At 36.1% G+C, this 26142-nt stretch overlaps 1 protein-coding gene across 2 annotated transcripts in view; it reads left to right on the forward strand.

Moving 5' to 3' along the window:
* Positions 1 to 15252: 15252 nt before the first annotated feature.
* Ptp36e (Protein tyrosine phosphatase 36E) overlaps positions 15253 to 26142 on the forward strand; it is a 160857-nt gene continuing 149967 nt past the window's right edge. For both annotated transcript variants that reach the window (XM_064037990.1, XM_064037991.1), the window contains exon 1: positions 15253 to 15412. The gene's annotated coding sequence lies outside the window, so the exon portion shown is untranslated. The remainder of the gene's footprint in view (positions 15413 to 26142) is intronic.

Genomic DNA, 26142 nt, shown 5'->3' on the forward strand with positions numbered 1-26142 from the left:
GTTGCCTAATGGTTCATGAGATACAGCCCGGTAATAGACGGACGGACGGACGGACAGAGGAGCGAAAACAACAGGGTCCCGTTTTACCCTTTGGGTACGGAACCCTAATAAACGATGAAATCGAAACTTCTTTATTTGAGGAATTCCCATGATAATCCGTTTAGAATAGCTTTTTTAAGTTGAACAAGAATAGGCAATATAGGAAGTATTTTTACAGACATCAAAAAAGCGCATTATGTCCCTTGTTGCATAAACTTCTTTCCAGCCATATCGTCTTTCATATACCTAACCTAACCTTCCAATTGTACCAAATTTTATTATATCAGTTCTGCGGTTTAGACGTGAGAGCGTAACAGACAGACAGACAGACAGAGTTACTTTCGCATTTATAATATTAGCAGGGATTATATTATTTTAATGAAAAAGTATAAAAGGACATATTAAATGCACCAACATAGCAAATTATATTTATAAACTAATTCAGTTATTGGAAATATTTTGACTGTAAAGCTGGAATGTTCAATATGAATTTATTACGTTTTCAGTACTAGCATGAAAAGCTTGTCAAAGCGAATATTACCTAAAGTTTCCAATAATTTGGAACAAAGCCCCAGCTTCATCTATTCAATGCATAAACCTTTACGCTGCATATTCCTATTATTAAGGGAAATATAATTATTATGTTAACCCGTGTGAACAATAATTTATACCCTACGAATACGTTTCACTGTTCATTATAATAGTTCGTGTATGTCATACTTAGTCCTCAGGATGCTAATAGAGTGGATTTAGTGCTTCGGGAGAGCACGTAAGCAGTCGTTGCTGTGCCTGATCTATCTTCGGTCATCTCGGATTGCCGTATTCTTGTGCACTGTAATGCCCAGCGTGGCAGGTTGATCTTCTTCAAAAATTGGCCTGGACGCCATTTTAGATTAATAAAAATAATTTATGAACACGTAGGCATACATTGGCACCATTTTTGTTTTAATTCTGGGTTCCTTAATCCTGGTATATCTATACTAATATTACAAAGAGGAAAACTTTGTTTGTTTGGTTTAATGGATAAACTCAAAAACTACTGGATCGATTTTAAATATTCTTTCACCATTTGAAAGCTATATTATCTGCGAGTAATATAGGCTATATTTTATCCCGGTGCGGGCAGTAGCTCCCACGGGACGCGAGTGAAACCACGGGAAAACGGCTAGTATACTATATATAAAATTAAATCTTTCGTTCATTAAAACCAAAAATAATATCAATATTCATTATCAAATTTATTTAACTTTTAATTCCCATCATCTTGTAGCTCACTTTTCAATTCTACCGTATACGTTAAGAAATTAGAAATAAAGAGTGCAAAACCTGAAGTAGTGGACCTAACCGGAGGGTTTGTCTTAACTTTGTGACCTCTCTCACTTTGTGAAGTTTGTAGAGGATGTGACAATGATGGACACACACTGTTATTGTGTGGGAGCCTACAAAATGAACCTTTTTCCAAATTGAGGACGAAAGAAATTGTATTTATTTTTTTGGGAACTTAAAGTTTTCTTGCAGGCTGTCATTGAACATTTTTGGCAGTCGTTTCTGGTTGCCAGAAGCCAGTAAGTCTGACAAAAAATCTTACTACAGGTTATTGGGTTGCCGGAGTAACTGGGGTGAAGAGATCAGATAGGTAGTCTTGGAAGCCGAAACCCAACATAGTTGGGAAAAGGCTCTGGTTGTTGTTACAGCCTTTTTTTTTTATCGTCCCACTGCTGGGCACAGGCCTCCTCTCACATGGAGAAGGATTGAGCATTAATCACCACGCTTGCTCAATGCGGGTTGGTGATTTCAGACTTTATAGTCCAGGTTTCCTCAAGATGTTTTCCTTCACCTTTTTATCAGCCAAAAAGGCTCTGGTACCAATCTAAAATGCAGAAAACAAAACGTAAATAGAGGTTAAGTTACTAATTTATAAAGTTACTGCTATAATTACTGGCGCATATAATTTTATAGATATTACTTAATTTATATTTTAAGGACTATTAATATATGAAAGAAGTTGCTAATTACACATACACTTCTTGTAAGACACACTCTTTACAAGCTGACTGACTGCACTTTAAATTCAGAACTCCAAAACAAGAACGCATCCACTTCTATATTCGTGAACTGTTAACTTTAAACATGATATTACTTTCAAACAACATGAGTCTTTAACACCTTGACTTACAGTCCATGTTCCTTTAGAACTCACGGGATTATTAGACCGGGTGTTCATAAAATGAGGATAACTTTCTGTCTCATTTGTATTGTAAGACATTTGTATGTAGACATTGTTTAAGTATGAACAAAGTAGGATACTTGTGTCAATGAGAGTTCATTTTGTAAAGTGATATGAGTTTTTAACTTAATTGTTACCTATGTATAAATACGTGTTAGTAAACGTTTTGTAGAAGACATACTACACCTTGTTTCCACTCCAAAATGTTTTATCTACACCAATGGCTTCTTCTGGCTTTGAACCAATGGTTCAAAGCCAGAAAAAGCACATACACAACATAACATACATTTTATCCAATTGCGGAAAGTTGGTCTCCAGGGACATTGGTGAAACCTCAAGGAGCATCTAGTTTCATAATAATTTTATTATGGGCTATCAAATATATTTCCGATTAGGAAATTATCGGATCTTCAGTTACGAGGAAGGAAATATTTCAGTGTTACTTATAATATTTCTTGGAACTTCCGAAGTTCAATGGCTTCGACCTTCGTTGGATATCAGTTATCAGAAAAACTTTAAGGATTAGGTACCTTCATTTATAAAATGACCACTTCGATATTATCTTCAATCGATTTGGTAAGTATGTATCTAGGTACATTATATTATTGTCAATCTTGCTATCTTAGGAATTGAAAATGGTCATCAATCGAAAATTGGTCGATTTGAAAAATGATTTCAGTGTTAGATAGCCCAGTTATCGAGGAAGGCTAAGACAGGCAGAATGGTGCCCACGGAATGCAGGTAAAACTTATGGCAGAACCTAGTTAAATATAAGATAGGCATTATTGCAGTCATTGACCTTTACTAAGTATACTCCCAGCTAAATAGAATCCTTAAAGATTAACCGCTATATTATCAGAAAATAATACAATAAAACACCCCCCAGTACAATAATGTTCATTTGCGGTACAAGTTCAGAGAGGCCGCACTGGTCTTTGCATTTAAATGTACTATTAGCCTGTAATTGTGACAGCTGTGCTGGGCTGAATACCAAGTGAGTAGACAGACTGTTTGTGATAATGTATTGAGATGCCTTAACTAAATTACACTGAAAATCATGAAAGGATGACATATTAGCGTTATCAATAAAACTAACGTAGGCTTCGAGTGCTATAAAATCAGGATCTCCATAATGAAATCTACGAACAAGACCTGATTTAGCTAAGCATATAGATGGGCTAGTTGCTAGTATGTACGTGCCTATATAGGACAGGCGTAATTACAATACATTACATATGATCGATATGGCTATTAAGAAGCCACTGAAAACAGACGGAGACGAGATAAGTCAGCAAGAACAAAAAATCCAAATTAAGCATAAAATGTTGGTAAAAAATCTCGCGCCCGAGCGATCTCCTGAAACACTGGCTTCCACGATGGCCCCCTCCACGAAGCATGTGTCAAGTATCCAAAGCCTCGATTAATGATCATGCGAAAATTAACGCTACATATTTCTGCAAACATTTTAATATGTTATACATTTGCTCAAAGTTACGCCTTGTTCTATAATTAAAAATGTAGGTGTCTTACACTTGTATAAATGAAACGTGCAGAGGCGTAACCTCACAAAATAATATATTACCTTTATTAATAATTTATCTACACTATGAACAGTTAATGGTATGACAACTAGCAGCCCACGCCTGTGAGAGTGAACACATGTCCTTGAATTATCCTCGTAATGGCTTTATGGGTCCCGCCTGAACACGTGGGAGGCTGCGGGTTGGCTACTGACATAAATCTGCTGAAAATAAACTTAAATAATTCTAGATTTTACTTGCGAACAAAAAGTGTAAAGTTTTAAAGTGGTAGCAGTAATGCATTGTCTTATTGCTGCAATGGTTTTGAACATGAAGTTTTTGGGTGACCTCTAGACCGCTTTACTTAAAATGTAAGTGAATATTTCCTTCAAGAATCTTCATGAGGTAGTTTTGTGTGATAGTAGTAGGTAGCAAATGGGCTAATGGAAGGTGACTAAAGAATGACTTAATAAAAGGTTCAGGGCACAATGCCCAAAAATTACTGTCCTGTAGGGTAAAAGAAAAGGTACATGCAGTTTCTATAAGGCTTCATAATATAACGTTGTTATATATATATATATATATATATAGTATATATAGTATAAAGTTGTACGTGACAGATATGGATCTGTTACGAAATTCTAATCTATTATGTCTCTGAAATCCTAAGCAAAATAAATTAGACAACAAACAAGCTCTTTACACATGATGATGACCTCATTTTGACTCGAACCTGGGACCAGTAGTTCGACAGTCCATTACGCGAACGAGGTCTTCAAAAATTGTTAAGACAGCAACTCCACCTAGATAAGCCTATGTTCCACCTTGAGCCTTTAAACGTATAAAATTATAGTGATGTGACAAACCCACTATCTCCAACCCTTTCCTATAGTCCCGTAGTCCCGCGGGACTCATAAACGGCATCCGACGAAGGGTCCTCCCTAAGGTCTGCGTTCATGGGCTGTTATGATACTTCGGACATTATTATAACGTTCCAAAGGTTAGGGTTAACGTTGAAAAATGTTTTACAGTTTTGTAACGGTGTTGAAGTAATGGTTTTTGGTAGGGCAAGGTCAAAATGCCAGTATTGTGTAACCTTTCAGAAAATATATGTAGGCCAAATATAATTTGGCTCTTTAACATAATTCTTAACCCTTATTAACATACACCGATCTTCTTGACTCTTCTTGAATATTGTGAATGTTCGGGCGTCGTCGTTTCAGCCCAAGAACGGTTACTAGACAAAGGCTTCTCCCAAGGTTTGCGACTTTGCTCGATCTTCAGCAACCAGCATTTCCAACAACCACGTTCCTATTTGATTTTAACATACTTCGAAAGCATTCTGTAGTCACAGCTAACTCTACTTTAATTACAAACAGCAATGAAACATCCACCAATAACTTATCATCTTATATAACCGAGTATATAAGTACAGAATATCATATGTAACTGACGAAATACCCCCCTTTCTCCTCTTTCCTTTACACACACAGGTTAGGAGGATTCAATCTAATATCAATAACGACGATCAAGTGTTCCTGGTAACGTCTTTGAGCTTCGGAATCGGGGAGTAAGGAAAGATGAGCGGAGGGGCCATTCTTCTTTCGAGTCTATGACATGTCATATATTGAGACTACACTATGTCAGCCCAATATGCCGCCACAGCGAGAGCACGGCCGGATGCGCTCATTAAGTCCTCCCGCGAGCAGGTTTCAGGGCACAGTGGACATGCGATTAGGTGGGACATCGTCTGCACGGTAGCCCCGCACTCGCACCCAAGGCGGAGGGGCCATAATGACTTGACTTGACCAAAATGATCAGTTAACAGTGAACTAACGAGGCCTTCGGGTTTTTTGAGACATTTGTCAACGATTTTTGGTATAACAAAATAATTATCGGGTCCAAAGAAGACGTGTAAGGGCGAAGACAGTAACGTTCCTCGTCCCCCGCTCACCCGTATTTTGGCTAGCGCGCTACTTTCTTAGGAGATTTTCCGTTGTGGCACCTCCGCTTGTCGTTTTGATCTCCGCGTTCGGAATCAATTTGCCTAGTATTAACGTTGGGTAAGATAAAGCAGCTTCTTAGAATCGGGATCTTTACTGCGAATGTGTGTGAATTACAAGTCTTATACACGAGTAAGGGAGCAGACATGTGGGGGATGTGTGATGAAGCGATTCTCTTTTGTTTTTTCTTCATTGAATTTGAATTACACAACGTAGACAAGCAGACAAAGGCAAAGTCGTTCCTCACTGCGTTGAAACCACATTTATGTGTCATCATTATATTTTCTGACTGACATTAAATTAAGTAAAAAAAAAAAAATACAAATCTCTTTACAACGTCAAGACCACTTGTTTCATTAAATTACTTCACATTTTACAAAGAAAAATGCCGTCATCCCATGAACTTCAAGTTTATCAGTAATATTGTAACAGTAAGCCAGGGGATTTTCGTGGCATCCCACAGAACGCAGAAGGGTTAAAAGCTTGAATGAGGAAGGGTACGGCTCAACATAATTTATGTCACCATAGCAATCCCGGGCTAAAATGTAATATTTTTCTAACGGGAAATTTAAAACGGGACTCAGATCTTGATCCTTACAATCTTTTGGGATTCAAACTGCTGGGTTGTAAGGCCTTGAAACAAATGTGTGGGTAAGTAGATAAGCAGTACATACATAATTCGATACATATCGATGCCATAGAGCTTTGTAGATAAGTATAAAAAATACTTTTTAGGAGGAACAACTAGGATACTTTGCGAAGTTTTATTCCCAGAAAAAAAAAATCATTCTTAGACAACGATAAGAGAAGTCATAGAAATTATTAATCTTATATCATAATACTTACCCGTAGCATCAAATCTAATGAAAATCCAGAATATCATATAGCTTATAAAGTTAAAGCTAAATATGTTCTGTCATGCCCTAAGTTAGTAGACACCTACGAGTATGTATGCGAATATCACGATAATAAAATGTAATATTAATCTGAAATAACAAACAAACCTAATTAAAATGTTAATTAAGGAACTTTTCAGCTTTATTCGTCATCTATCACTCTTGTTAATTACGAGGTTCACCACAAAATAAATACCATAAATTGGATTAACACACATCATTAGATTTAGTACCAATTTTATGTAAATAAAATAAATGCAATATGTAAACACACACTTCATTTTTACAATAGTTTTTAATTTGTTCATTAATACTACGGGCGAACTAGAATTGATAATCCGTAATTGAGGGCAATAATCTTTTTTTATGTTCCGCTTAAATTTTATTTTAAGCGATGATGAAAATGCATTTTAGCAGTATTGTATTTATAGCATTTTGTGGGAGTAGATACTGTCAATAGCACCAAAAATTGGGCAGATATTATGGTCTAAACCTTTACTGCAGTTGTCAGTCTGTCACTTTCAGTCAGTACAAAAAAAAACTCTTGAAAATTGACAGCTATCCACTGCACAAAAAAAATCGCTACCACTTGAACAGACTTGACTTGTGTAGAGTAAAGCAAGATTAAGAGAAGTTTCTTCAGTCACCAATGTGTGCACGCCTTAACACGTTATTAGGACTATTCAGCCAAGTCACGTACGCTTCTATAACATTACATTTTGAGCTTAATTATGTTAAATTGAGTGTCACTGACACGTGACTTGTTTCATATTTTGTTTATTCCTATTTAAAAGCTTTTTGCGGTTACATATTTATGTCAAAGGTGTGAAGGTGCGTTTGAACTTAACGAGTGAATGCTCATTTTATCATCACTTATATATATTTTTAAAGAGAACGACGAAAAAATGTTCTGAATCTTTTGGAAAGAATGGTTTTATAAGCTCTAGTTCTTATTACTTTGGTCTTAACACATCCTGGAATATGAAACGGGATAATATGGAATATGCAGTTAGGTAATACTATAGGGTAAAAGATGTGTTATTGCCCGCTAATTCAAAAACAGGTTACAAAAATTAATACATAAATAGGTATACTACGAATCGGGCGATATAAATTCACAACGTTTTAAAACGATAAGCAAACTTCCAAACAAGAGTTTATTATTTTTACAATGTTATCAGTCCTTGAATTTTCGTGGAGTTTTTCTTGAAGGAGCCATAATGTGAAGGGCCATTCATCACAAAGGGACCTTAGGGCGGGGTCAGAATGCCGACAATGGGGCGACATGCGCCACTGACAGCGTTAAAAAACAGCTTTAAGTACCAAGATTTAGACGCTTTTAAATTAAGGCTGTTTCTTTTGATTTTTGCTTAATGTGCGATTGTGATTTTTGCAGGCTCAAATTATACCTAATTACGTTAAACTATGGTGTGTATCTAATTGGGTAATCAGATTTAATTCAAATCTCAAGGTGCAAGTTAGTGTCGGTGCAAGTCAATAGTCGTTGCGGATTTTGGGAACTAAGACTAATTTATTTACAAAATCATTTTCTGCTTACTTTTCAGGTTGAACTTGAGGACACTCAATCATTCTCTTCTCTTCTCTCTGTATGAGTATAGACCTCTGAAAAGGTATTTACCCTGCTGTGGGACAGTTAAAAGACTGATGATGAAATTTATAACATTAACCTATTAACAATTGACATCACAACATAGTATAAAACAAAGTCGCTTTTTCCGTCCTATCTATGTCCCTTTGTATGCTTGAATCTTGAAAACTACGCAACGAATTTTGATGCGATTTTGTTCAATAGATAGAGTGATTAAAATGGAAGGTTTATATGTATAAAGTGGGAAATACTGTTATCCCGGTCGAAGCCGGAGCGGGTCGCTAGTTAATGTATAATTATAAAAAAGTACCTAATAAAAAGGTAAATTAATTAATTATTGTACCTTGTAAGTGTAATAAACTTCTATAGGTACCGGCTCACCGTTCCAGGCCTTATATGATGACGTAAGCTCCAAAGATCCTTAAAACGGTAATGAAATGGCCTAATTCCGGCTTGCCATTAATTACAATATGATGTTTTGCTCGTTAGCATTAGATAGCAGTGGAACTACCCTTGTGGAATGCTGAAAGGGTTCCAATGACCCGCACTTATGCTTTGACCTTCATGTCTCATGTTAGGGTTAACAGGCATAGGGTTGTAGACAGGGCATATATTTTTTTGTATTATGTTAGTATTTTGGGTGAATTATATAAGTTTAAATGTGGTCTGTGGGTTGTCATTGTTTTAACACCTGTTAAACTTTTTGTACATGACACAGAGAAGAGTGTATGATGTTTCTGGTTATAAAAATTTTTATTCTGAACATAGATAGAATTAAAAAAAATACAAATAAAGTACTCTGAAAAGGGTTTACTGGAACTGTACATTGATGAAAAAAACAACAAAAAAGAGATGAATTAGCAAGAAGTAGCAAGATTAATCTCAATTACAAATAAATAACAGGCAAAAAGTGAAAAATATTGTAGAGGTATTTTTCAAATGAATGAATAATAATATTTTATTTGAATATAAGCCTACCTAGCTGACATAAGTTTTTATCATCTAGTTTTAGTTCTGTTTTAAAAAATTATGAAGCATCCTTGTAGCCTGTAAATGTTTTATGCGTTAAATATCTGAGCATCGTATGCTGCCGATAACTCCTCTAATGATGTTTAGCTTGTTATAAAAACGAGGGAATGGGTGAAAACCTTCTTATCTGCCCTTTTAAACCGGTATCTGACACCTTATATGATGACAACACGTTTTTCTTTAAAGTGGAGGAAAATTTTGTTTAGTCTGACTAAAATAGAGAAAAGGTCAAGAGTGCATAGAAAGTGCTTCTGAGAAAACGTGTTTAATGCCCTGATCATACCATCGCTCACAATATAAAGATCAAAAACGATTGCTATAAATACTTGTCTAAATAAAAAAACAACTGTCTTGTATTTAACTATGTACTTTTTTGAAATAACAAGATATTAATTACCAAATATTTATACTAAAATAAAAACAAAATTAAATTCCTAACGCTAATAAACGATAGGTATTGCTATAACAGACTTCATTTAAAAGCATACTAACGGCAGTTTCTTCATTTTGAAACATATTTAAGTATAATACCTACTTATTCTTATTCACAAGATTTAATTCGAACCTGCATTCAAAACTTTAGCCGGCTCATAGTTCAAACAAGCCAACTGGAATAGTTACCACTTTACCCGGGCACTATGAATAATGTCCCCCATCACCAGCCAATGCTGTTTGTTCAAACCTCAACGGATATCGGAAAACTAAATTACCATTTTTTACCGACTTTGAATGTTCTAAAAGTTGCGTTTGGTTCCCGAAGAGAATTTGAATAATAGACTGCACAGAAACGCCGTCGACTTATCTAAAATTCTATGATCTGAACAATGTATTTTAATAGGTGATAGAAAACTTGAAGAAAAGCAGGACATTCTTACTGGAGTATCTAACTTCATGATATACTAAAATTCAGGTTGCAGATTTTAACCGAATTAATTATTGTTATCAATCAAACCTTTTAGTATCAAGTAGCAAGAATGCTTGATACAGTAATTGCTTATTTATTATGTTAGGCGTCAAGCGGACTGTTGGAAAATAATTTTAAATATCCAATTTGTTTCAGATTCATTAGGATATTATCAAGGTTATTCTCACATACAAGCTGTTGATTTGCATCCGTGCCATACTCAAGGATTGCTAATGATTCTCGACCCAAATCAACAAAAAAATTGGAATGTAGGTAATTTTTTTTTCGTCATTCTTCAATTTCATCTAGCCGTATTTAAGCTTGGCGCGTGTGTTACTGGCCTTAAAACCGTGCTGCGCCCTCACACAAACGCAAACACAAAGCATACGCAACGATTATTCATAAATTTCATTCATAAAATTGAATTACTTCTGAAATACTAGGACATTAAAATGACAAAAAAAGCAGTGCATATTAGCTATTTCCCGTGTACTGTAATTCCAATCGATTATTTACGTATTTTATGTCCTCCTCCTGAAGTATGGCACAAATGCAAATCAACACCTTGTATTGGCTATGTGCGCGACGGTGGCGACGCGTAGCGTTTACAACATTTGCGGAAGCTGTCAAATAATAACCATGTAAACATTATAATTTTCTTTGCGAATATAAATAAAACCAAAGATTAAAATAGTGTTGTTGACATTATTTAAGTGCAATTTATTCAATAGTTTTACTGTAAAATGAATATAATGATAAAAACCGGGTTTGAAACATCCGCATTTGTTTCCAATTTCTGCCGTGTTGTGCGCTGCTGTCGTTATTGTCCGCCGCTACTCGCTTTGCACATAGCCAATACTATATAACTATACCATGGAAACAGCCATCTTCAAAGTCCTTGATAATCATAAATCACTTTACAATCGCCTCACCCGATGCCACCCACACTATCACGGACGTCACGAGAGGCTCTCCATAAAACTGTGACGTCACAACTGCTAATATTTCATCGTGATGTCTACAAATGTTTGCACTTGCGTTGAATTACATGGATATCATCTCACATTTATGGGCCTGCGCCCTACGGAAAGGATTTGAGGCTATGCTGCTGAGAAGCGGAAGCGATACGACAACTTTACATTGACACAATATCTAACATACATTAAATAGTTAACATGTAGTCAAACTTCTTCACCTGTATATTACATACTAGGTACTACTTATTTGGCTATTTTTGAAAATTTGGTTTTCAATTCAAAATGTTTTAAAGATCTACTTAAAGTCGGCTCTGTATTGTTAAAGTATTTTCGCTCTGTAGATTATAGTGGTTTACTTAATTTGGTAGCAACCTACCCACTTGTAATCTTTACTTATTGAAAGCTTTTCTTTTTCAGACTAGAAGAAAACGAAGCCACGTCTGGAGAATCTCCCTATTTCTTCACCCGCTTTCAATGTGACAAAAGCTTTACAGTACCCACGCATGCGATGCTTTATTGTGACAGAAAAAAATTAGGTTACTTTTGTGTAGCGTGCATGTATATAATGTTATTTGTATTGGTTATACATCTTACGTACATTGATAGTTGTTTGATGTGTTTTTTCCGATATTTGTGTATCGAATAGTAGGTAACAAATCAGTGATTTGTAGTCTCTGTTTACGTGAAGTATATTTTTAACACCATAATCATGCTTATTTCTCCATAGAGGCTTTTAACAGAGTATCCACGTTAATATGGCCCGTGATCCACTATAAAGTCAAATTTAATATTATCAAAAGGAACTACATAAGCCACTAAGTGCAGACAGCTACTGTAAATATTTTTTCTTAACACAATCACTACAATAGCAGGACTATACAAATGTTTAATTATTTTATTTAATGAAAACTTTTATGTCACAAAATCCTAAACACTTCGTAATCATCACCTCCACCCAACTAATTGTGAGCATCATGTTAACATCGGTCATTAGCACGTCTGTATATAACAATACACAACAGTGGTCCTTTGACACACCCACGCGGTACCAACTTTAACGTGGGCTGCCCTTAGTGTTCTGTGGTCCAAATCTTATTTGGTAAATCTTTTTTTGCTGTAGTTATGTTTAGTTTTCTTTGTTGGGAATTAAATAAATAATTTATTTGCTGGTGTTATTCTTGATAGTAATATGGAAGAATATGGGAGAGAGAGACCAAAATATGTATTTGATCACAGGTATAGGTAAAGAGGATTTTATTCGATTTAGGTACTTAAAAAGTCGTGCAAAAACAGCTTTAGAAATTATTGATGGATCTTTGCAAATAAACGATTTCTATTCTATTCATAATTAAACCATATTGTCAAAAAGTTACCCGTAATTGTTTTCGACCTCGATGGCGCAATGGTCACCATGCCGGACTGCCGAACCTGAGGTCCCGGGTTCGATTCCCGGTTCGGTCGACATGTGTGTGATGAGCATGTTTGTTGGCCGTGGTCTGGGTGTTACAATATGCATTTATCAATATGTATGTAGCTATATGTAGCTTATCAGTTGTGTTAGCACCCATAACACAAGTTAATTAATAACTTACCATGGGGCTAACCGACCGTGTGTGAAAAATGTGTCCAGATATTATATTATATGTCCAGACATTATATGTTATAAAATAATTTCAGCAATTTTATCTAAGCTTACTAAGAATTAGCCTGTCTTATATCGCTAAGTATAGGTCAAATGTGTAGTCATACCAAAGTCAACGCTTGCAAACGCACTTACAACTTCTACGAAAGTGCCAATTACTACCCACGGAATGTACTAAAGAGCCATTTGCATCTCATGTTGCCTAGTAACCTTGTAACTTACTTGTAACTTAGTGTGTTCATACACAAACTTGGTAAGTTCCAACGTTATTAAAACTGATTAAATACTAGCGGTGTTTTAAGTAACAAAAAGTTAAACGGACGATTGAGACGTGTTTCAAAAATCTTTGTATTGGATTCTTTCATGCAGGTCGCCTCCAACAAGTATCTGTGGAGATCGAAGGGGGAGGCCTATGTTCAGAAGTGGACGTCCTGTGGCTGAGATGATGATGATGATGATGGATTCTTTCAAATTTGGATTTGAAACTAATTGATTGAATGTTGGATGTTGTCTGTTTCATTTCAAGGAAAGGACTTCCCGTACATGGATACCAAATTCTATTGACATCCAACGTGGCAATATTGCCAGCCTCTAGGGTAAGTACGCTCCCGGTGGTGTCCTAGTCCTTTTAATTTAAATCGGTTTAGTAAGTTCTTTTTCAGAGAGTGTTACTTCCATATTACCTACTAGATATGTTCGTAAGGATAAATGAAATATTAAACGTAAAACGTGTAGTCACGTCCCCCGTTTTCCAAAGTTCCAGTTTCAAACATGACTAGCGTGTAACTTGATTTGTATACTGGTACCCCCCATTAACGGCTCCTTCAGACTACTCTACAACTACTCTAAAGTCATCAAGATATCGTCAGAAGTTTTCAGACTTCAGAACTTTCAGACTGAGCGTACATTCGAATGTAATTTGCGATTTAAATTGACCTGGTTCACTTTTTGCCTTATTGTGTCAGATTTTCTTTTGAGAAATGGCCATTTATAAGTCAAAAGTTAAATAGTTCTTGGGATTTAAGACTGCTGAGCTGTCAGCTCGATTTTCTAAACGGCAACGAGTTATTGGGTTTTTCCATGTGGAAAATCGAAGCTCAAAGCCTGTATTTGTAACCTTTGGATTGAAAAATGAAAACAGGAGTTTGAATTTATACTTGATGCTGAAGAAAATACAGGTGTAAAGGGTATACATTATGTATTGTGAAATCTATCCCACCCAAAACAAAAATGTGAAAGACTGCCAAGTTCGATAATATGGGAATGCTTCGCCTATAAAAGAAGTGAGATCTGAATAAGTACCAAGTTCCATACACATACCTCAGTTAAAAATAGTTACTTTTTAATGATGTTACTTGGCAAGTTTTCATACACCTTGTTATAAACCTACTAAACGCAATGAATCAAGTATTTAATTTTCTATTAAAACTTGCCAAGTAATCATCTTATCAATAATAATACTTAATTGACTTATAAAGAGCAATCAGTGTGCTATCAAGCGTTACAAACGACTGCTTCTGAGAACCCGAGAATTCTTCAAAGGACCGAGTTCTCGATCAGTGACAACCCATGAACCGACTTCAAAGAAACGAAGAGTGGCTTGTATGTGAAGCTTTCTTAATATGCCGAGTTAAGTTCACTTGAATGTTCGAATACAAATTATGCATAAAGAATTGAAGGAATTTTGTAAATAAACAATGGTTTTATGTTTACTCTGCTCTGGAGTACTCTGCAAATGTCTTTGGTAACTTTATCTATTATTTAAGTCACATAGGTCTGTTATATGTTGAGTACCTATATTATATTATAAAATCAGAGTTGCATTGCAGTGCAAGATAAAATTTTGAGTGTTCGTAAATTTATGAAAATAAACGCATCAAAGTGTTCACGAGATTTGTTGACGTTATATCAAAATATGTAACTCAATTAGACGGGAACGTGTTATTGCATACATTTTTATTGATGAAATAACATTGGCATGTTGCGATGCGGCGCCGTCGAACCCGGAACCCGGCGCCACACGCGCCGAGGAATGCCAACGAACGCCTTCAGTCGATACCACTCCGACGAACCGACTACCAGCTCACACTGAACAAACTAAAACAAGTTCCGTTTCAAAAAGCTCCAATACTATATCTCTGACCCATTTCCAGTTCAGTTTAGAACCCAAATAAATTTTAATATCAATAATTCCTTCATGATGAAACGTTTACGATAATCGTAAATGTGCAACGAGCCGGCAACAATATGCCAAACACCATTTAAGTCATTAATAATCGTCGTAAAACGGGAAAATTTCAATGGGCATCCCATCGTCGGGCCGGTTATCCATTAAATAAATTTTATTCGTGTGATAAGGCGCGGGGCGGGCGGCGGCAGGGCGGGCGCCGGCCAGACGCCCCAGTAGCCGCCCGACGCTGAAACAGCGAGCACGCGTGCCGCGCACTGCCCAGCCGCGCTAATTTTACACGCCAGTAACTCTGCTCTGGTACAGCGTTGACCCACTGATAGTGAAGTGTTGCCTGCTAGTGCTAGTGACTCACTCGCCGCACACGTCGCCGACACAGTGAGTACATCCTCAAACTTTGACGGCGACTTATCTCAATCATCCGTCGAGCTTACGGCCATTTTATACGAACGCTCAACCTTGAGTCGTTGTCAGTATTTTGGTCATTGTGACTCGCAGCTGACTTATGATTTTTCTTGACGGCGCGCGATCGTTCAGCTTATTACCGAAATAGCGTCGAAGGAATTTCATTAATGTATCGGGCCGTGAGATTTATTTGTATGAGCTCCGAACGATTAATATTGTGGAAGTTGTGTGAAAACACCGCGAGATTCATGTCAAGGTTGTGACACCTTGTTATATTCACGAGTTTATGTTTAGCCGGTGTCGTAAAGTACGAAAAATGAGACGATCGCTTGTTTGTAGACATTACGAGATCATAAAGTTTATCTATTTTTATTCACGAGCTATTACAGGTATGAAAAGAAAAGAATTCGCTGTAAGAATCTTGACTATACACTTTACACGTACTAGAGATGTGTACGTATTCCGCTACGTGTCTGTAGCTGTAAAATACTCTCGTAAAAAATCGTTGGCAACTTCTACTCTGCTATAGAGTTAGTAATTCGAAATATGTTAAACATTATATTGTTGTTATGAGTTAACACAAGCATTAATGTTATTTATTTCGCACTTTATAACCGTTCTGGTATAATTGAGCTTTTTAGTCACGAACACGCGATTATTTCGTTATTTTATTACCTTAGTTTTGCTAAACAAATGTCCATTGGACTAGAAACACGATAATATTGATAAATGTCATTAATAATCTAGTTCCCAATATCTGACAGTAAACTGTATTCCAGCCATTATTATCCATTAGTTATATTAATGATTGAGAATTAGTCACGAAATAATAGTATCCAAATAGCAACATGAAATTTCGATTAAAAGGTGCTAATGAAGAGTGATGATGGTCCTAAATTTCCCTAGCAAACGAAATTAAACATGTTTCAGATACCTACCAAATCCTAAAGCATTATTACATTACTCAAAATCTTTCGGACAGGGTTAAATACCCTAGTCAATTTTATTTGCAGTCTACGTTAAAATCACTATCCAAATTACTTTCCTGGTGTCATGCCCTTTTCTTAACAAATGAAAATTTCTCCAATATCGTGTAGGTCTTCTTGGTTCAAACTAAAAAGTGAAACTGAAAACCTACATAGATACATACCTTTATGAAATGTTCTGCATTCACCATTGAACTGTGCAAAGGCGTGGCTATCAACGCATACGTCTAAAAGAAAATAGATATCTGCAGAAATATTTTCGAGCTTTTTTATTGTGCATAGCTTTTTGGAAGTGTATAATTATAACCTACCTAGGTATTTATGCAATTAAAGGAAACCATTGCAAAAGAAATTCTGTGTGTCGTACTTTCAGCAAAACTACTGAACCGATTTAGGTAAATGCTTGTAACACCGATAATTTAGAGCAAAGGAAGTGCATAAAATTGTTTTTTATCCGTTTGCGATGAACTAGTTCTCTTGGGACGCGAGTGAAACCACGAGGAAAGCTAGTAAATAATACTGAAAACAAAAAATAATGACCAACATTTATGCTCTTTATAGCAAGGCGAAAACCTTACACCGACCCTTATTATTCGGAAATTAGACAAATGAATTTAAAGCAGAACTTCCTCATCAAAATCAAGATCCTACTCAAGATAACCTTACGAGATATTGGCATACCCAGAAATTGGCACATTAGCAACAAATAGTCCTAGTTATTTTATTTATTGCGACTCTTTGCTCTCGTTACTGCTGAGGTCATTGTTAGGTCAGACGGGGTGTCAATAGCCTAGAGTCTGGTTCTGTGCTTAACGGTCAAATACTGAAACGACACTTTGAATGGCCGCTGAAATATAATTCTATCTTTTGCATACTACTTAACTTAAAAGTTGAGTAACATTTGAGTATTTCGAAATATGAATGTATTTTAAACATATGTAGGTGTGTATTTAATGAGCAAATAATCATTTTATGAAAAACTACAAAATAATAACGTGCGTTTCATAAAAAAAAGCTTCGAAGCTACAAAACAATAATCGCAACAATGCACTTACTGCATCTATAAGTATGTGGCATATTTTTTTGCGTACTCGTATATATTTTTAGTATTTCAACATCATTATATTTTTCATATACAACAGCAAGGCTCATCGATATAGAACGATGATTTGATCAGCTCACAAAAAAATATGTTTCAAAATCATATGTAGGTAGTTTAAATGATTTTCGTTTCATTCTATGTATAGTGAGTTGCCAGTGCTCAATACGAACGCAATTAGCTGCCATTGAATACTGATTATTCACATTTAACAGGTTTCCACGTTCGGAAAATAGGAACAAGAGTAGAACGTAGCGAAATGTAGGGTATATGAAAAGAATTATCGAATATGTGTTTCTGAACGTAGGATTATTTTGATTTTGGATACATCTTTCTCTTTGGATGAAGCCATAGTTGTGCTTCAAAAAAAGTAAACGTATATCGGGTGTGTCGTTCACAATCACATTAAATCATATCGCATATACTTTATTATATTCTATGGCGAATTGTAAAAAAAATACCCTAATCCATTCAGTGGTTTGGCCACAGGAGTCATTTTTCGTTTTTATAATTTACAACATCATGTGTAAAGCAGAGATAAAGTTAGGAGTATTGTATGTTTTGATCAGTTGACAGCTGTCAGTTTTCAAGGGAGAATTTCAGTTGTTTGTAATGAATGACTTTTATATGGTGTTCTAATTTTTGCACATTTTTATTCCATTTACTTTGTTTGAAAAAAACATTTTTTTATTTTTACGTATTTTTCTTTTATCTTTGTGTTAATCGACATATATTAACCAGTATATTAACGCATTTCATTTAATGTGATTATGAACGACACACCCGATATATTGCATGCAAAACTGCTGGCTGGATTCTGATAAAACTTGGCGAAGGCAGAAATATAGCTAATATATCAGAATAGCGTAAGGGTTACTTGTTATCTTATCGAGGGAAGTAGTTCCCCAGGGACTCGGAGAAACCGGGTATAAACAAGTACTATATAATTTGATCGACTTTTGATTAAGTAGGACATAAGTAATATGATTTTTTACATAGCTTGCTACGTCTATCGTATCCTGTTATCCCCTAAACGGCCAGTTTACATTTATACTTCTTTAATCAATCTCACATACCACCGATTACTCAAATCGCAGCTCTTAACAATCGCTATGATAGATGGCCATCAAATGCCTGACAGCTGCCAACCGAGCGGCGGAAACGCCCGAAGTGATTCGTTTATCTCCGCCGAAGCCATCAGGGTTGCAGAACAAATACCGGTACATGGACCCTGGTTATTGATGGTGAACGGATATTACGTACGCTCGGAACCGTTCCGGTTATAGGGATGTGGTCACACGAGGTTGAGGTTAAACTGTTAAACGGTTTGACCGTTTTGTCCTTTTAGAGGTAGACTAGTCATTTTTCATGTGATAAACTATTGTGGTTCAGGGCAGAAGTACTGAACATGACCATGCCCTTACTTGATGCTTCTTTGAAAAGCATATTGCGGACTAACAACGCGGATTTTTCGCTCGTTTTTCTTGCGCTTATACGCGCAACACATTCCGAGTGTCTAAAATCTGACGTTTCGAGTAGTGTCGCTCGGATAAACCTTTCAATGAATGAAAGAAGGTATACTAAGACCATATACTGAACAGGTGCCAACCACCCCATTAATGAAACAAATGAAGAAATACCTGGACTTTTTAACTAACGTTAATAAAGCATTAACAAGCATCGCATGTGGTCTGGTAATGACACTTAACGTATTTATGCGGCTACCGTGACCGCGGTCAAATTTATCGCGCGAGTAATTAAGTTTAACTGCACAGATTTACAACAGCTAATTATTTGATAAATCACACGTAGCAGTAATGTTTATTTGCGTAGTAACTTACAATTAAGGGAAAAAGTATTCCACGTCGTGGTGGCCTAGTGGGTAAAACAGCCTCAGAAGTACGGGTTGCTATTTCGATTCCAGGTCAGGAAAGTGCCAAAGTAACTTTTCTAAGTATGCTTCCATATATTGTATCTTGGATACGAATGACTGAGTAAAGGTGAAAGAAAACATCTTGAAGAAAGGTGGACCTTAAAATCTGTTCGACGTAATGAATAAATATGAATATTTTTTGTAAAGATTGTGTTTAAATGAAGATCAACTGAAGTGGAAATGCATTTCCCATTAAGGTAAGACCCCAATTTAACGAAACCCATTGCCTCAGGTCGGGGTCATGATTGACATTTTGTCCTGATTAATTGTCCCTTCTCGTTTTGGATTACACCCTTATCAGTTCTAAGGATTGGTCACGATTTTCGATTGCGATATTAGCCTGTTTTGTCATTCATGTAGACAAAGGTATAGCCAATTTACTTTAAATGTATTCGGGAATAGTCGTATTTAAGTGTTCCGAGTAGTTGTGATGAGGTTGGTCAGAGAAAAGTTGGAAAATGTATAAGGAATAGAAGGAAAATCTACGGGATTATCCATGTTTTTAATACTTTTTCGTGTATGGAATTTAATTGCTGTAGATCTGTCAGATGCGTCTGTTATCTTTTAATTTCGGAGCCGTCTCCAAACACGTAATATACTCAACGAACTTTCTATGAACTTTCCCTGGCATCGAAAATCCTGAGAGAGTATCCTGAAGTCACGAACAAAATCCACATTATATCGCAAAGAAAATAGGTACTTGATATTCAATACCTACTTAAACTTATTTAAGTACCTCTATTAACCAACCCACCGAGCTATTTAAATGTCACGACATAGGATGCTCCCTAAACTTATGTTAGTATTTACTCGGCTGCCCATGTCAGACCCTGTTACTTGATAATTATGAAGGGAGGCGTCTCTTAAGTTCATTAAACTTGGAATTAGATTGTTTCAGACGGAGGAAACAGTTGCTAGTTCTGACTCCGAGATAGTTTCTAACTTTGTTCATGTCATCATGATTATGCTGTCTTAATTATGATTAATTTGGTTAATTAGGCTTGCCTCATCATCGTTATTTTCGCATTGTTATACCAAAAAATTTAAAGCCTAAATCAAAGCTCTTCAAGGAATTTATTTACGAACCCAAATATAAAATGCATCATACCAAATAATGTAAATACGTCATTACAAACTCATTTTTATTTATATTGGTTAGGTTAGTGTTTAGTGTGCCTGACCTAGGGTAAACTGTTATCATTTTGCAAATGGTTCTCTGTGGAAACCCAATGCCTCGATATGCGTTCCACTTAGGTCTATAGGCTCACCAACTATTACAGATATAGGTCTTAAAGGCAACTGGTGAAATTTCAGTGGATACCTAAACTAAATGTAGGCCTCTTGCTAGCCGTTTGGGAAATATCGGAAAATATCGGAGCTATGTTATATGTTGGCATACATATTTATGTCGTATAAATCAATATATGTACGCACGCATTATTAAAGAGCGCTAGAATCCCTCGGATGCTAGGGTTAAATGTCAGACTAGCTTCTGTGTTCATCGCCCTGGCTGCCACCACCGTTACACACAAAATACATCGACCAATATTAATTCCAAATACACCATAACCGTCAAATGACACGAATAACATCCGTTTCAAACAAAACTCAATAGTTAACCCCCAAATGCCATCGTTAACTAAAATTTACAAAGGGACCGCAAACCTCAATCTATAGCAATTTGGGCTAATCACGGCTGGTCGTAAGCCGCGGTGGGCCGTGCAGTCCTACGTCCAATTAGCCGATTGTCCCCAATGTGGATTTCAATTACATGCCAGCTTATGTCAAATTAAACTATGTACTTGGGTCATGTCAGACTTTTTGTAGGACAGATAAATAATCGGACCGATTTTTTGTCGGACTAGGATTTTCTGACCGACTTTTTTACAGATAAGTATAGTTGTCGGCACGAATCTTGAGCTCTGACCTTCACCTGCGCAGAAGTAATTTATTGGGTCCCTTTTGTGGTATGAAGTGAGGCGCGGGGGCGGGCTAAAGCGGTGATTGGCCCGCTGTGCATCGTGTCATAGCCGTCACTCGGGATTGGTTCTTTGATAATAAATCACTTCTGCGCAGATGTAGGTCAGAGCTCAAGATTCATGCCGATAACTATATGTGCGATGCTTTTACTATCAGTGTGTTCTATTTCTTGTTTTCCTACAAAAAATCGGTTACCGATTTATCGGACGTGGGCGGGCAGCGTGTACATATGGGATCTCAAGTACTACAGGTACTTCAACGGGGTTCTTCTTATAGAAAAGGCTAATCAAGTTCCTTATGTCAGGGGCAGATAGAAAAGTAAATCAAAGAGGTTTTCTTTGTGCTTCTACATTGTCTGATTCGAGAGCAAAAGATTAAATGCTTTGGCTTTGTGTGATTGACAGATTATGTAGAATTGTGCAGGGAATGGTTTATTTTTGGAAAGGTATGCTTGAAAAGTAAAGATGAAGTAATTTTGCTTCTGAATTCTTACATTAAGATATTTATTAGGGTTTCTATCGATGGTAATCGTGAATCTCGTCAAACTCTTTAGAAGGTCTGATACCGACTGGATTGCAGATCGTTGTACACAATGGTCATTCATTTCCATACTGACTTATGAGCCCGATCAAACGAACAGCCAACTAAAAGTTCGCATCGTGCGGCACAAACAAAATACATCGAATACTCTCAGTCGCGAATATAACATCCGTGTAAAATCCGGTTAAAACCAGAACAGACCGTAATTTGGGCCTAAAGTGTTGAAAGTAGTTTAGAAAAAGCATTCCAGGCGTAGTTGCGCATCGTAAATATCTGTATGGTCTGTGTTATATTCTATAGAAATAGATTAAGTATTTCTTATTATGAACATATATGCCCGTGGCAAAACTATTTAATTTGGCTCAAATTGTGGTGTCAATGAACCTTAGTGTGATACTTATTATACTCGCATGTACATATATATTACACAATTTTCAATTTGAAATCTGCAAAACTTCATCAGATTTACTTGAAACAAATGTTTCTTTTTACAGTAGGCACATCCATGTCACTGGCACAATCATCAATTTATTACAATTTATCAAAGACCGATATTAAAAAAAAAATTAAAGACTATTCTTTAAATAAAATACAGTTTAAACACAATTTCCATTCCTGTTAGCTAAACAAATGCTAGAATTGACTAGTTCCATGAGCATGTAGGTCACAATCCAAGTAGGTTACTAGAAAAACGATTTGTAACCCGCTCCAAAGATTTGGCGGTGGGTTACAAAATATAGGGGGTGCTCGTCAATACGCATTTGTCAGTGTAGACGAATGATTTGAAGTAATTCGATTTTTCTGTACGTATGTATGTTGTTTCTGAAAGTACAGAATTTTCTAATGTATATTTTGTTTGGATAGGACAAAGAAAACGAATTAAAATAACATTTTTCTCTAAAGAGGATTATGGGATCATTTCTGTCTAGGTCCAGAAAATATTACAATATTAGGTACTGTGTACATTATTTTTTGTAATGATTATTTTTCAGTAGTGTTTAATTAGTTAAGCTCAGAAACACTTCAATAATTTAAACATAGGAATGTTCTAAATTAGAAATAGATAAGCCCAATGTCCTTTACAATGAAGTTTATCTACCTTTGCGCAGACTTGTGAAATGTCAAAAGCACCTGTATGAAATTGTTATAATTAAATAGTTAAACAATTTCTATTCTACCAAACCTAGCTATACTCGACATCCCTACACCCACAACCTTATTGAATATCTACAGATAGTGCAGAAGAGCCCTGTGACTACAAACTCAGTCGTGCTGCGGGCTGTGCGCATCTATTTCCATTTTAACCTAGCATTTGCATGCAAAGCTGGCGCTGAGCACTGGGAGCGCTCGGAGCGGTGGGAGCGTTAGGAGCGTTATATTTTCCGCTCAACTCATTGGAGGTTCGATGCGTTTGACGCAAGGCACATCTTTTTGATGTCAGTGACGTCACCGCATCAAAATGGCGTCATCTGCGATGTTTGCATATAGATTGTAGCTCAGGATTATGCAGGCTGTCTGTCGAAGATTTTTTTTGTAATCGTTGCAGACTTTTACGTGGTGCATATTAGTTCATTACGTTATAGCAAGTTCGCAGTCCCAATTATGTTCTTTCTATGGAATTCAAAAGCGTTTCTTTAGTAAATAGAGACAAAAAAAGGTTTAGTAGTTAGGGAATTATGTAAATTAATTGGCCCGTTGGTTAATGAACAATAGAAACAGAAAATACTTAAGCGTTTAAAGAAACATAGTTATTGGAAACTGTAAAGAAACATGTTAAAATTAACTTTGAGAACTTTGTAGCACTCGTTTTAAGGGTACAAAGCTAGAAGTTTTCTTCTAGAAAAAGGTGTTTTATCCTCCTTACGAGGTCGTAACAGCAATTTACGACTGTGATTGGAAATCGGAAACGGACGCATCGCAAGAAACGCTCGGAAAATATACCTAATATCGTATTGCTGGCACTGTATGGGAGTGCTGGTCAATTCTTACCTCGGACATTGGTATTATAGGTACATAGAAAACTTTTTAAACTATCATCCTACGGTTTCACCCTTTTGCCGAGAGCACTTTTTCCTATAGCCGTATACAAATGAAGCCTATGTCTGTTCTGGTCTTTATATTACATCTGTACAAAATTTAATATAAATCGTTTTAGTACATAGTTTTGCGCAGACTTACTTTTGCATTTATAATATTAGTAGGTAAAGATAGACTGCCATTGTTTGAAAAATAGAAAGAAAGAAACACTCCCAAAATGAGTTATCACTTTACGAAAGTCATTTCAGTTCCTTCATCAATCAAGTAAATGAACAAGCGAACTCGCTTACGAAAATCAAAACAAAACAGTTGAGAGTTCTAAATCCAAGATCCAACTCGATCACTATCCTGTGTTGGCTTACCCTAATGTCGGGGTCGTTGACCTGTGCGATTGTTTTCTGGTACGTTCATCCGAGCTAAGTTGGGGACCTAGCGCTGAATTATCTTGGAAAGCTAAGTGGATCCAGAAGCTAAGTTTAGGAATAAAAGCTGTTTTTAAGATTTCACAATTTCGTAGCTAATAACACAATTAAAAAACTTAAGGTTTTCCAATATGTAAGTAATACATATAAAGTTATATATTAACACAGTGAAAGTATTCCGAACAACAATCAACTCAATTTTAACCAGTATAAAATGTACCCTAATGTGGTCAAAAACTTTTCAAGCAGGACAAAAATTAAAAAAATAAATTGCACATATAAAATTTCAAAATCCGTCTTTCAAATAGTTTTTTCAACTATCTTTTTCATGTCCCAGCCTTTTCAGATGCTAAAAGAACTAGATTTTTAATATCAGCTTAAAAGGACCCGAGTGTAGACTCTTTACTTTTATGTGACTGTCTCTCGTAAAATTAGGATTTCTGGTTGCAACCGGTTTTTACAAGTTTGAAGACGGAGCGAAGGGGAAGTAAGGAGCCTTAAGACGTGCATCGGAGCTAAAAAAGTGCAACTAAGTTTAGAAGATTAGTCTGTTAGGATACTTTGATGGATCTTGAGATAGTTTTTTATTTGGTTTTTGATAGAATTTTCGTTTGTGGTTGAGAATGACTAAGTATCTTGTGTCAGAAGTATCAACATACATAATACCTGTATATGAGTGTTTTAGGGCCTTCTTTTTTTTTGAGATATCTGCAGTAATTGCATTGTGATGGCATTACAGAATATTTTGTCAAGTATTGTGTATCACGAATACCTTTATAAATTGAAACATTTTCTTAGTGTTTTTAACATTTCAGAATCAAATTATCGTTCAATAAGTTTTCTCAATACAAAATTCCGCAGAAATATTAAAACCATGCAGAAATGCGGGACCGTGGTGAAGTGGCTGATGTTAACCGCTGAAAATAACGTACCTACGTGAAAATAATCGCATATCTGCGGCGTTGTACCGAAGCCTTGTTATTGGTCATTTTGCGATGATAATTGGAAAAATAATTGGCTGACCGTTGAAACCGTATCCGACGAATTCGCTTTAACAGTATATTGGCGTAATTTATGTTAATCTAATTATGAGCAGAGAGAGAAACCTTTTTCGTGCATCGAACAGGATTCTTTTAGGGTTTCGTAATAAAGGGTGAAACGTCGTTGTTGTTTTGTTTCGAGTTATACTTACTTACGAAATGTAGTACTGTACGAAATTACGCGATTTGATAGTTCTAAGCTAGTTAGGAGTTATTTTTATGTGCATATAAAATATCACTTTGTAAATAACCATAAGAACCATGTGAAAAGTTATCCGTAAGATATGCGATAGCCATATTATTCCGTAAAATGTAAGAGGCTCCTTTATAAAAACCTTTTTTGCAACCTGCAGTTAATCCAACAAACTGTATTTTAGCATCCCAAAGCTTTCAATAGAAACATCACGAGCCTCAATACCTGTTAATTTGACAAAAAAGAAAAAAAAGGGGAAAAGAAGATTATTTTCAATTCAGCCCTATTTGCTGGCGTCGTGGGGAGATGATGGCTTTTTCTGCTTCGGTGGACAGCCGGTCGGTGTCACGAGATTTCTGAATAACAAAGTGATTTTTAAATATTGCTTTCTTGAGGATTTTTGAAGTATTTGGTAATGTTTAGTTTGGTTAATGTTTTATGTAGACCTTTAAAAAATTTACGGTTTAATTTGA

Source organism: Helicoverpa armigera, chromosome 15 (genome assembly GCF_030705265.1).
Source record: "Helicoverpa armigera isolate CAAS_96S chromosome 15, ASM3070526v1, whole genome shotgun sequence".
NCBI lineage: Eukaryota > Metazoa > Arthropoda > Insecta > Lepidoptera > Noctuidae > Helicoverpa > Helicoverpa armigera.